At 42.5% G+C, this 12,913-nt stretch overlaps 1 long non-coding RNA gene across 6 annotated transcripts in view; it reads right to left on the reverse strand.

Annotated features, from left to right (window-relative positions):
• LOC140637083 (uncharacterized) overlaps positions 1–12,913 on the reverse strand; it is a 61,893-nt gene that overhangs the window by 32,938 nt on the left and 16,042 nt on the right. For 4 of the 6 annotated variants that reach the window (XR_012034317.1, XR_012034320.1, XR_012034319.1 and 1 more), the window contains exons 2-3: positions 9,632–9,843; positions 9,192–9,257 (exon numbers count right to left, since the gene is read on the reverse strand). This is a non-coding gene — a long non-coding RNA (uncharacterized lncRNA). The remainder of the gene's footprint in view (positions 1–9,191; positions 9,258–9,631; positions 9,844–12,913) is intronic. The other 2 variants (XR_012034318.1, XR_012034315.1) reach the window with 1 other exon arrangement.

Consider the following 12,913-nt stretch of genomic DNA (forward strand, 5'->3'; position numbering starts at 1 on the left):
CAGAGTGCCAGCTTTCCAATGAATTCTTCATATTTTGCTCTTTTCAGTCCTCTAAGCAGCAAGCACATTTCCTGTGCATCTGAATTATTTCTTCAGGTCATCTGATTATATCTTTAAGCCCAGATACTTCCTTAGGGAGATGCTTTTTTAGGTCTTGATTTCCCTGAAAGATAATCTTTGCTGTGTTGATATTCTGTTCTTAATTGGAAAACCTTTTATTTTGGAAATTTCACTCCTACAGAAAAATCGAAAGATTAGTGTGATGAACATCGCATGTACTCCTCACCAGGATTCACTGATTGTTAACATTTTGCCATATTTTCTTTTTATGTATGATATATACTTTTTTTTCCTGAATCATCTGGAATCACAGATATCACAGATAGGACATTCTATCTTAAAATATTTCAGTGTAAACTTCCTGTAAATAAGACCGTGTTCACATTTCAGAAAATTAACAGTAATTCCAAAATCTAAACTATGACCTCTGTGAAAATTTCCCTGTTTGTACCAAAAATTAATGGGACAATTTTTCAATCATTTCTTTTAATTCTGCCAAGATGACTGAAAAATACTGTGCCATCTGTTATTTGATCAGTTGATATCTTCTACTCTTTAAAGAAATGAGTGTTCTCCCCCAAAGAAATGGGCAAATGTACCACTCTCAAGAAGGCAGTAAAAATTCTGTGTTCCAAGGGTACATGATAAAAATCCAGCCTGGCCTCGATTCCTCCAATGGAGGGGCCACTTGGCCACTCTTGGCGAAACAAAGTAGGTTTCATCATCTCTGTAGCTCTCAGACATGGTTGCTTTTCTGCATTTACTCTTGGCCATATTCTGAGGCACTGACTGTCCAAGTTCATGTACAATTAAGTTCCCAGACCCTTCTAACATATTTATATATTTTTTAGTCATTTCCATTCTAACAATGGACTCCTCTCCTGGGCAATGCTCCTCATATAATTCCTTTTTATTCTTCCATTCTGAATGGTATCTGGGTTAAGTTGGTCCTCTAGTAGTTTCTTCAGGAAGAGTTCCTAAGACCAATCTTTCCTAAATTCTTGCATGTTCATAAAATATTTAATTTTTTATCTTTTAAATAAAAATAATTTCATTATGATTTTACAGGAAATTTTTATTTTTTTATTTTTATTTTTTTATTTTTTAAAGATTTTATTTATCCATTCATGAAAGACACATAGAGAGAGAGACAGAGACACAGGCAGAGGGAGAAGCAGGCTCCATGCAGGGAGCCCGATGTGGAACTCGATCCTGGGACTCCAGGATCACTCCCCGGGCCAAAGGCAGGCGCTAAACCGCTGAGCCACCCAGGGATTCCCTACAGGAAATTTTTAAATAAAAATTTTAGATCACACTTTCTTTCCTTTGAAAGATTGTTAGGATTTGTTTTATTATCTTCTAGCAATGAGTATTGACTTAGGTCTGAAGTCAGCAAGTCACTAATCTTGGGTTTTTTAATTTGTTTTGTTTAGAGAGCTAGAGAAAGAGAGAGAGCGAGAGAGAGAATGAACAGGGAGAGGTGCAGATGGAGAGGTTGAGAGAGAATCTCAAGCAAGCTCCACATCCAGCAAGGAGCCCAACATGGAGATTGATCTCACAACCTTTAGATCATGACCTGAGCTGAAATCAGGAGTTGACACTTAACAGACTGAGCCACCCAGGTGCCCTTAATCTCGTTTTTTGTTTTTGTTTTTTAATTTGATTGCCCCAAAGAATCTTTATTTCTGAAGTTCGTAATGTCACTAGGATAGATTTTTTTTTTTTTTTACCACCTAGGACATTTTATTAGCATATGACAATTTACAAGGGTCCCCTGTTGCAACTAGGATAGATCCTAATGATAAAAATCATTGTTTTTTTAAAAATATTTTATTTATTCATGAGACACACACACACACACACACACACACACACACACACACAGAGGGGGTGGGTAGAGACATAGGCAGAGGGAGAAGCAGGCTCTCCATGGAGAACCTGATGTGGGCCTCAATCCCAGGATCCTGGGATCACCCCTGAGCTGAAGGCAGATGCTCAACCACTGAACCACCCTGGTGTCCTGAAGCTGTCCCTTTTCAATAGCTAAATACAAGTCTTTTTTGATTTCTGGGAAGTTTTGATCAATTGTACTCTTAAATATTTGTTATATTCATGATTTCTGGGTTTTTTCCCTTCAAGGGCCATCATTTTTAGTATGTTGTATTTCCTTGACTTTTCTTTTTTTTTCTTTGTCTTATTTTTCTTTTGGTGTGATTATATACAAGAAACCACACATATTTAAGTGTACAATTTGATACATTTTAACATCTATATACACCTGTGAAACCATTTTCACAAAGAATGAGCATATTTATCACCCCCCAAATTTTCCAGTACCCTTGAGAATCCCTCCCTGTCTTTTCCCAACCTTTCCCCATTCTCATGCACCACTGATCTGGTGTCACTTTAGATAAGTTTGCATATTCTAAAATTGTACACAAATGGTATCATACAGTATATATTCTTCTTGGCTGTTCTAACTCAGTATAATTATTGAGATATCCATGTTGTTGCATATTTCAGTAGAGGTGGTGAGGGCAAACAACCTTGCCTGATCTTAGGTGAGAATCTTTCCTCTAATCCTTTAGCTGGTTCATTCCCCATCCTCCTAAACCCCCACCCACACCACCCCCAAACCCCTCAAGTAGTTTACATGCACTTATCAGAATATAGCTGAAGACTAAGGGCCTTCAGTATATCTCAGGAGCAAGCTCTCATTCTCTCTTTCTCTCTCTTGTATTCTTTTCTGAAAACTCTAGTTACCTTAGCCTCTCAGGCCTTCCAGCTCCTTACTGAACTGAGCAACCACCAGCTCTGACTAGGTTTTCCCTCTTTGGGCCATGACCTAAAATCTCTAAGTAGTAACCTGGGGCAATTGTGGGCTTCATCTTGTGAATTTCCCATCTCTTGGAAATAATGAATGCCACTGTATGATATCCAATATTTTGAACATCTTTGCTTCAAATATTTTGTCTCCTCTTTTAGATTTTTCTTTTTCTTTCTTCAGGCAGAGGGTAAATCTAGTCCTTATGATTCCATCTTGTTCAGAAGCAGAAGTCACTGTTATATAGACTTTTGGACGGATAAACTGAAGGAGGAGTGTTTCTTCTCCATCTGGTACTTGCAAGAGTTCATCCAGGAAGCTAGGTTCCAAATCAATAGGAATTTTCCCTATAAGCCAGGGATGGAAGTTTGGTTTCTACTTCTCTTCACACAGTAGGTACATCCAGCCAGTGGCATGATGCTGAGGAAAACCTCTCCTCTCCCCACTGTCACACTGAGAGTTTCCCCTTCTTCCTTCCTCAGAACCAAGCTAGATGGAGGGAAACTCTGGTTCCTGGTTTGGGCTCCCATTTCTCACTCTTCTAAGCAGAGGATTGAGGTGCTAACGCTTCAGGTGTGCCCCTCACCTCAGGTAAGTGTGCTTGGCAAACTCTCAAAATCTGCAGCCTCCACCTTCTCTGCCCTTCCCTCCCTTTCCCCTGATCTATTTACACATCTGTTGATGTTCTTTCCTTCTACTGAGAGTTTTGACTTTCTTATGGTTTGAACAGAGATAGAGTCAGAATTTGTTTCTTGTATCTCTTTGTTGCTTTTAGGTGACTTCCAGAACAGGGACACATCTAATCTACTTGAGGCTCTCATCTTCCAGCTGGAAGTCAGGGACCATACAGTTATGATGGTTTTTTTGCATCCTTTTTTTTTTTTTCGTCTTCACTAGCCCCGACACAGTCTCTGATCCTTAACAGGTAGTCAATAAATGTTTGAAGAATGACAGGTGGACAGATATAGCAATCCCCTCATAACTTGAGTCTACATATTGAGACAGACCATTGCTTCCTCTCCATCTGAGATGTCCCAGAATGCATGGACATTTTCCCCCCATGGAGTCTGGAGCTCTCCCAAGCACTGAGAGAGCTGGGGAAAGTCTAAAAACATGAGACTGTCAGGAGTAATCTATTCGATCTCATGGATCCTCAGTTTTCTCAGCTGTAAAATGACATCATTATTACAACTCCCTCAGAAGACCTTTGTGAAAATCGAATTGGATAAGTATATAAACCACATAACATAGCATCTGGCAAATCACAGGCACTTGCTAAATGAAAGCTATTCTTGTTTTGTCTAGAAGATGTGCCTGATATGGTCTTCCAGAATCAGCCCACTCTCTTCCATGTCCCCCACCTGTCTGTATTACAAGGGCTGGAAGTTTCAAAGGTCAGACTCCCTTGCAGCTAGAGATTTTAGGCTGAGATAAACTCAGGCAAGATTTAGAAGGAGGAAATAAGCAAGATTGGACAGATGTGCTTGCAGCTGCCAGAAGCCAAGTTCAAATTCCTGGTCACCAGGTTTGTGGTTCACATCACAGTGACAGCAGTGGCAGAAACAGCAGTTTCCTGACCTCTGGCTGCTGCTGTGGAGGTATGACCTTGAACCCTTAGCCTTCAAGTGGTCCCTGACTATTTTTCCTCCTGTAGGCACCTATTTGCTTATATTAAGTCTAGTTACTTTGGGTTTGAAAAACGAAGAGTAGTTTCCGTTTCCCACACTAAATCCTGAGTGCTAACAGAAGACTTCACTGAAGGCCACCTCATGATCCTGTCCCGTCTGCATCAGGAAGGCTCTAGTCTAGGAAGAGTCCTTGGGTTCTCCTCAGCAGGCTCTGTCAGAGAGAGACAGAGCCGCATGAGTACAGCTTTCATAATGATACAAGGAGAGAGAGCATCAGCCCCGCCACAGGCCATTTTACTAACTGCACTGGTGCTCTTGCTTTGCATTAAGACCTCGGTGTAGGACAGACAGTTCTGCTAACCGGAATCTTCCATGAGCATCATGTTCTGCCTCTGGATGTTGCACAGACCCGAGCTTGGGCATCTGTCTCTCAGCAGCCAGACTTTATTGCATTGTAATATTTATAGCTAGAAACACTTGGGTGCATTTAAAGAAATAGCTCCTTAAAAACAAAAACAAAAACAAAAACAAAAACAAAAATCACATTTCCCAAAGGAGCACACAGACCATAAACTCTTCATCATGGGATAGCAACAGCAGCCTTGTATCCTCCCCTGCCCCGCTCCCCACTACAGCCCAGGAGGGGGATATGAGCGATTTATAAAATGCTGCCAGTAAGAACCTCAGACACACTGGTAGGCAGAAGACAGACTGGGTATGACTGCAGAGGGCAGGAATGGCTTTGCAGGGAAGCACTTCCTTAAGCTTTTTAAATAACAGTAGCTTTTACCTTTATCAAGTGCCTATTGTTTATAGTTCACATATGATGTTCTCTAAATCCACACGACAATCCTATGAGGATTATTAGCCCCATTTTACTTAGGAGAAAACTGATGTTTAGAAAGATTAAGAGATTTCCTCCAGGACACTGGTGAAAGCATGAGTCAAATCTGGAGAGTCTGAGCCCAGAGTAGATTTGTAAACACTGTGCTGTATTGCTAACTATGGGAGAAGGATCAGAGGTGCTATATCAAAACCAGTTTGATAACTAAGAAGTTTCCAAAATTCCAGGTTAATGGAAGTGAAGTAGGTTGGATGTTTTGTCTGGGGTTTTGTTCTGTTTTGTTTTTTGTTTTTGCTGTAGGACTTCTCTGTCTTTAATAAGCCATTGTGACTGATGGGAGAGAGAGCCATTAAAAGACGAGTAGGAAGAAAGAAGAGTCTTGTTTTCGAGGGTTCATAGATACAATCGTTACCTAGGAGGTATTCCACATCCAACCCCAGACAAAATACCATGCAACTAATCAGAGAGATATTCGTGTGTCCAGCAGTAGACAGCTTTTTAGCGTAAGCAAGAATAAACACATACATACAGTGACTAGACTACAAACTGCGAAGAGAAAACTCACTTAAAGTGGTTGTCATTAGGTGAGTTTATGTCAAGGTACCTGTGACTCGTGTTTATTTTTATTTTCTATTCTTACAATCAAAACATCTGCTGTTTTTACATGACCCAACAAAGCTGGCTACATAATTTGCAAAATGAAAGTGCAGGGTTCCTCATTCAAAAGGCAGGAAAAAAATGTTATTAGATACACAAAAAATAGATTTTTTCCTTTCTTTTGGGGTCTCTCAGCTGGTCATGATGTTATTTATTTGCTATGTAAAGTCCTCCTAAGTAAAGAAAAATGAACGTCTTCAAGTATTAGCATGAATTTTATTGTTCTTCCTTAAACTGTGGTAATGCCAGTTTTCACTGCACACTCTCAAGCCAAGAGCAGAGCCCTTGTGAGCACAGGACTCCGTGTGGCTGCCAGGGTCGCATGCCCCTGAAGCTGGCCCTGGCTGCAGAACGGGAAGAAACATGACTTTTGTTTTACGTTTTCAAGCAGCTGATATGATGTGCTTCAGATAAATACTATTAGGTTTGTGACATTTACAGTGTTTCTCCTGTGGGAAGTTAACGGCACATTTCTGACGGACAGGGTCCACCTTTGGAAGATGATAATGACAGCTTCATTAGCCAGCGAGAAGAGTCAGCAAGAAAAATGTTTCCCTTGCACTTCTTGAAGCTGTAAATGTCACTGCTCATTGTAAGGAAATGTTTCCAGGGCCAGGGCTGATAAACCAATTAAGTGACTTCAGGTGAAGGCATTCATAAACATGTTTGAAAGGGCTGCTTGAGGCCAGAGGCTGAGAAATGACTTCCTTGGGGGAGAAGGAGAGAACAAAGCACCCGTCTTCCAACTGGAAAGGAGGGGGATGGTGACCAGGCTGCACTGGGGAGAGCACTGTTCTTTCCAGAGGCTACACTGGACAGAGTGAAGCCTACTGTCTGTCCTTCCTCTCTAGCTCTCCCTGATGCATGTGGTCTGGTGTAATGTGCGCAACGTTGAACTAATGTTCTGCTCACTTGTGCCTCCTTGCTCATTCATAAAACTCATCCTTAAGATCCTCAGAAGAATGTTGTGAGGCTTGTGTTCATTCTCCCATTTTCCTGATAAATAAATGGAAACTTCAAAGGACGATATGGTTGACAGAGGTCACCCAGCCAGAGTGGGCTGCCCTGAGCCCCAAGGCCAGGCCAAGCTGGCTCCAGAGTGTGCCTCTGCCTTCAGCGTCTCTCTGTCTCTGGGTATCATCCTGAGCCCTGGCTTTCTGAAGCTAGGTACCCATTCAGCATCACTGCACTGGTGGTAGGTCTACTATCTGCTGGTCTCACAGGGGTTGAGGATTTTATTAAACACCAAATGTACACACACACACACACACACACACACACACATACACGCAGGCAAATGTGGTGCATAGTCAAAAAAGAAATATTCAAAATCAGAGCAAATCCCTCAAATGTCCTTCATGGTAGCAAATGTTTACCTCTGAAAGTATATTTCATTTTTGGAAATGGAAGAAAATCATTTGGAGCCTATGATATTGTGAGAGCCTATACATATCATGATATATATAATGAGAAGTGTATATCTGTTCTTGGTCCTCAGTTCCTCATGCAGGCTCCTAAAGCCTTTGCAAATTCCTAAATGATAAGAGCACTAGCAAGCATCTTTTGTTCTAATGAAGTGACTCTGGGCAGGGTCCTGGAGGGCTCCTGGTTGGGGCCTGGTCACCAGAAAGACCAAGCCATAATTGGAATCTTGGCATTTTCAGCAGCCCCTTCCCACTTCTCTGGAGAGGGGAGGGGATTAGAAAAGGAGTCAATAATTTAGTCATGCATATGTGAGAAAATCTTCATAAAATCCCAGTAATATGGGTTCAGGGAGCTTCCAGGTAGGTGGAAACATCCGTGTACCAGCTGAGTGATGCACCCCAACTCCACAAAAATGGAAGTTCTCATGCTTGGGACCCTCCCAACCTCACCCTATTCACCACTTCAGCTGGCTGTTCATCCGTATCCTTTATCATACGCTTTAATAAATGACTAAACGTAAGGAAGTGTCTCCCTGAGTTCTGTGAGTTGTTTTAGCAAATTCAGCCAACCCAAGGAGGAAGGTAATGAGAACCTCTGATCTATAGCCAAGGCAGACAGAAGTTGTGGGTAACCTGGCACCCACTACTTGGGATTGGCATCTAAAGTGGAGGAAAGTCTCGTGGGACAAAGCCCTTAACCTGTGGGATCGGACACTGCCTCTGGGATGGTCAGGGACCGGACTTTACCTGGAGACAGTGTCAGAATTGAGTTTAATTGTAGAACACCCAGTCACAGAGAATTGCCGACCAGGTGTCACAGAGAAACCCCACACATTTAGTGACCAGAAGTGTCAGAAGTTTTTTGTATGAAAGTAAAGGGAAAGCCACAGAAGAAATACTTAGGTTCCACCTCTACAGGGCCCTATAGTTCAGTGGATTAAGTGAGCTGTGAATTTATTTAGTGGAAGAAATGATAAAGTGGGTAATTGGGATGGGGAGGGAATGGCAGAGTGAAGGTGAGTACAGATGGATGAAAGGAACACAAAGAGAAAAGAGACTCCTAGAGAGAAAGATGACTTTCTCATTTGGCCCCGACAACTGGCTCTGCAGATAATTTTAAACCAATGGATTTGGCAGTGATTTGACAAAGGGCAGCATCGCGTTAATAGGAGTAAAATTCCCAAGGATACCAGGGTGATGGGGACAGACACCTCATGTGGCTGCTTCTGCATTATTTTTGTTTTCAAGTCAGAGAATTTTCTTAGCCACACCTTAGCTAGCGTTCTTTAGAACCCCAGATTTTGGCACTAGAACAAACCTCGGAGACTTTGCTCAGCACCCTCATTCCAGGGAGGCAAAACTTGGCACCGGAGATGGGGAGTCATGTGCCCAAGTTCACACAATAAATTTGTGCCGGAGCCTTGACTAAACCCTGGGTACTTGATGATGCAGAGGCACAGTGCTTCTTTCCCACATTCCCGTTCCTCACTGATGCATCTCCTTTTTTCCTTTTTCTTTTTTTAAATTATTTATTTGACAGAGAGAGAGAGAGCACAAGCACGGGTAAGGGCAAAGGGAGAAGGAAAAGCAGACTCCCCACTGAGCAGGGAGCCCAATGTGGGCTGGAACCCAGGACCCTGGGATCATGACCTGAGCCGCAGGCAGATGCTAAACCCACTGGGCCACCCAGGTGCCTCCCACCATGCATCTCCTAACAAGAACTTTCTACATGTCAGACACTTAAAGTGCATTACCTTAGTACGTCTTCCAGGAAAACTTATGGGTAAGAAGTATCATTCCTATTTCAGGGAGAGTAAAACCTGAGAAATTCAATAAGAGGGCCGAGTCACTCCAGAAGTGGAGGCCCTAGGACTTGAATCCAGGGCTGCCTACCTCCAGACTCTGAGTTTGTAACACCCAGCACTGGGTCCTTCTGTCCAAGCCCCTCTCCTCCTTCCTCTTGTGTCCCAGGGGGCCCGGGATCAGGCACTTAAACCCTTGCTCCCTCCCGCTAGTCACTTCCCTTCTTTCCGTGTTGAACAACACAAATAGTCTGTCCTCCTCGCACGTTTGTTTTGCTGGAGGCCTGCCTTATTCCCTGGGAACCCAGAGGAACAATGAGCTGTTACCCAAGCCCTCCGGGGCTCCGCCCCCATCCTGGACCACTTCCTCAGCTTCCCCGGCTCACGCTCACCCCCAGGAGAGAAGACTGCGTGGGGGCCCCTCCAGCTTGTCTACCAAGTGCGTCAATCACTTGTTTACTTGGTTTTCCTGCCTGGCCCGGGGGTTCCGCTGGCTATTTCTTCTCTCTGGAAGTTCTCCTGAGGTGAGCTTTGATCTTCAGAGGGGAAGGGGCAACAGGAAGACGATGAGAGATGCTAGGAGTCTGTCAGCATCTGACTCACTCTGTGGAGGAAAAAAAAAAAGTCCTCACTTAGAGCAACGCGAGGATGCTGGTGAGAGCTGCATCCCTGCCAAGTGCCTGCATGGAAGGCTTCCTTTTTTTCTGGGATGGATTTGGAAAGGGAATAAAAATTCCGCAAGCCAGGTGCAAATTCTGCTAAGCCTTTCTACACTTAGCTAGCAGTAATATTCACCGAATAATAAACCAACATATAGGGATCTCTGGGTGGCGCAGCGGTTTGGCGCCTGCCTTTGGCCCAGGGCACGATCCTGGAGACCCGGGATCGAATCCCACCTCGGGCTCCCGGTGCAGGGAGCCTGCTTCTCCCTCTGCCTATGTCTCTGCCTCTCTCTCTCTCTCTCTCTCTCTGTGACTATCATAAATAAATAAAAATTAAAAAAATAATAAACTAACATATAACCTTTCTGCAAAAAGCCACGGTTGTGGACACTGCCCCCCACCCCCTCCCGCCCCATTGGAGAGCAATGTTTTCCTATGTGCATCTTGCCTTGGATAAGGTTGCTTTTAAAGAAAAAAACAAACAAACAAACAAACAGCTGCTTTGGGGTCCTCACAACCCACATTACCATGAAAATGTACCACTCAGTAAGGACAAGTAAATGATATTAAAATAGAGTATCAGTCAGTGTCCCCAGAAGAAACAAAACAGATACTCAAAATGGTTTGACTGAAGAAAATTTCATATGGGACTCTTCAAAGAGGTGTTTGTGGAATTAAGGAAAGAGTAAGGGATGGTGAGGCAGGGAGAGAGAGGGGAAGAATTCCCCTTGACCTCTCTCTTTCCTGCTTTCTGTTCTCTTGATGGTGCTCCCATTGGCAGAACCTGCTAAGGGCCAAAGAACAGAGGCACCTGGGTGCTGTAGTCCATAGAAGTCAGCCTCTTGGGCATAAAGCAAGGTGGACAGGGCAGAGAATGGGTCAGGAGGGGCAAAAGAAAAATACACAGCCTCCTACCTCCTACTCTCTCATTAAAGGCTTAAGAGGTGGTTCTGGATTGCTTTCCTATGCAGAGCTGTCTTTCATGGAATCCAGGATATTACAACAGGATTCCAAGTGCTGTGAAACCAATTTATTAAACTGGCCTGAAAAACCTCAGCATTGTGCTGCTGGTTGTTTATTTTGTTATTCTCACAGCCTCTTGATTAGGGCTCTGAGAGAGGGAGAACCTTGTATTCCTCTTCATAGTACTCTCTGTTCAAGACCCAGAGAGTACCTATGAACTATGATTTCATTACTCCATAGGGTAGCTTTGCTTGGTATGCAAATTTTTATTGGAAAGTATATTATAGAGATGCCTGGGTGGCTCAGTGGTTGAGTGTCTGCTTTGGGCTTGGGTCATGATCCTGGGGTCCTGGGATGGAGTCCCGCATAGGGCTCCCCATAGGGAACCTACTTCTCCCTCTGCCTGTCTCGCTTCTCTCTCTGTGTCTCTCATGAATAAATAAAGCCTTTAAAAAATAAAACAAAAAATAAAATAAAATACTCTTCCATATGTATGGAGTTGTAGATACATGCAGAGTTGAAAATATAGTATATTTGATATCTGTGTGCTTACCACAAAAATTAACAGGACATTAACCAGTACCTCAGAAGTCTTCAAATGTCCTTTACTAAATAAAACCTCCAACTTCTTCCCCAGAGGTAAGCACTATCTTGAATTTTGTGCTAATCATTCTCTTGATTTTCTTTTTTTTCTCTTGATTTTCTTGATAGGTTAACTACCTAGGTATTTTTTTCTAAACAATGAGCATTCTGTGGAAGCATAAATCTAGCTAAGAATGAAAGGGCAATGTTGGAAGTCATCCAGGAGAGAGATAAGCTAAACAGTCCTTGGGCCAGTCTGGTTTCAGTTTCCTCTTCTGGGGAAGCAGGTGGATAAGGTCATGGATGGGTCTTGGGAAAGCAGAGGTGGACATCTGGTAGGGTTATAGTGGGGCCAGGCACTGGGTATCCAAAAGAAATATGGTCCAGAATGGATTGCTCTGGATTTTCTGCTTTACCACAGCCTACTTTTACCAGTTTCTGAAGTAGATCAAAGCAGAGCACTTCTGTGGGGTGAAAAGAGCTTGCTCAGCTGATCAGAAAATAAGCTATAGTAATAGGAAAAGCAGTAGCCACATCAGAAATGATTAAGGCAAGTCAGAACATATCATAGGCTCAGCCAGACTCACCCGGGAATTCTGTACTTAGGAGAGAAAAGAAAGAAAGAAAGAAAGAAAGAAAGAAAGAAAGAAAGAAAGAAAGAAAGAAAGAAAGAAAGAAAGAAAGAAAGAAAGAAAGAAGAAGGAAGGAAGGAAGGAAGGAAGGAAGGAAGGAAGGAAGGAAGGAAGGAAGGAAGGAAGGAAGGAAGAAAGAAAGAAAAAGAAAGAAAGAAAGAAAGAAAGAAAGAAAGAAAGAAAGGAAGGAAGGAAGGAAGGAAGGAAGGAAGGAAGAAAGAAAGAAAGAAAGAAAGAAAAAGAAAGAAAGAAAGAAAGAAAGAAAGAAAGAAAGAAAGAAAGAAAGAAAGAAAGAAAGAAAGAAAGAAAGAAAGAAAGAAAGAAAGAAAGATTAATAGCAGTGGGAGTCTTGACGATGACAGCTCTCAACACATCTCTTTTAAGGCACTCTGCTATCATCTGGCCTGGTTGTCCTCTATACCTGGTATCCAGCTGTCAATCTGAGACCATTTACTATCCTCTGGGCACTTTTTTCACCCTGTCCGGTGCTGGAGCACGTGTCTCCTATACTCAATGTCTCTCTTTCTTGGCATACTCTTTTTTTGTGGAGGATATACTCTAGTAACTCCCTGAGGAAAGGCACATGGGGAGAGAAATTTGTTGAGACTGTACAGGTCTAGAAATGTTTTTATTCCATGGTAGTTGACTTATACTTGGGCTGGTTATAGAGTTCCAGGTGGGGGTTACTTTTTTCATCAGTATTTTGAATTTCTCTATTATATTCTTGTTTCAAGTGTTCCTGTTGAGAATTCTGAAGTCTTTCTGATTCTATATATTTGATATTATATATATATATATATATATATATATATATATATATATATATATATCCTCT

The sequence above is a fragment of the Canis lupus genome, chromosome 7 (assembly GCF_048164855.1).
Source record: "Canis lupus baileyi chromosome 7, mCanLup2.hap1, whole genome shotgun sequence".
Lineage (NCBI taxonomy): Eukaryota > Metazoa > Chordata > Mammalia > Carnivora > Canidae > Canis > Canis lupus.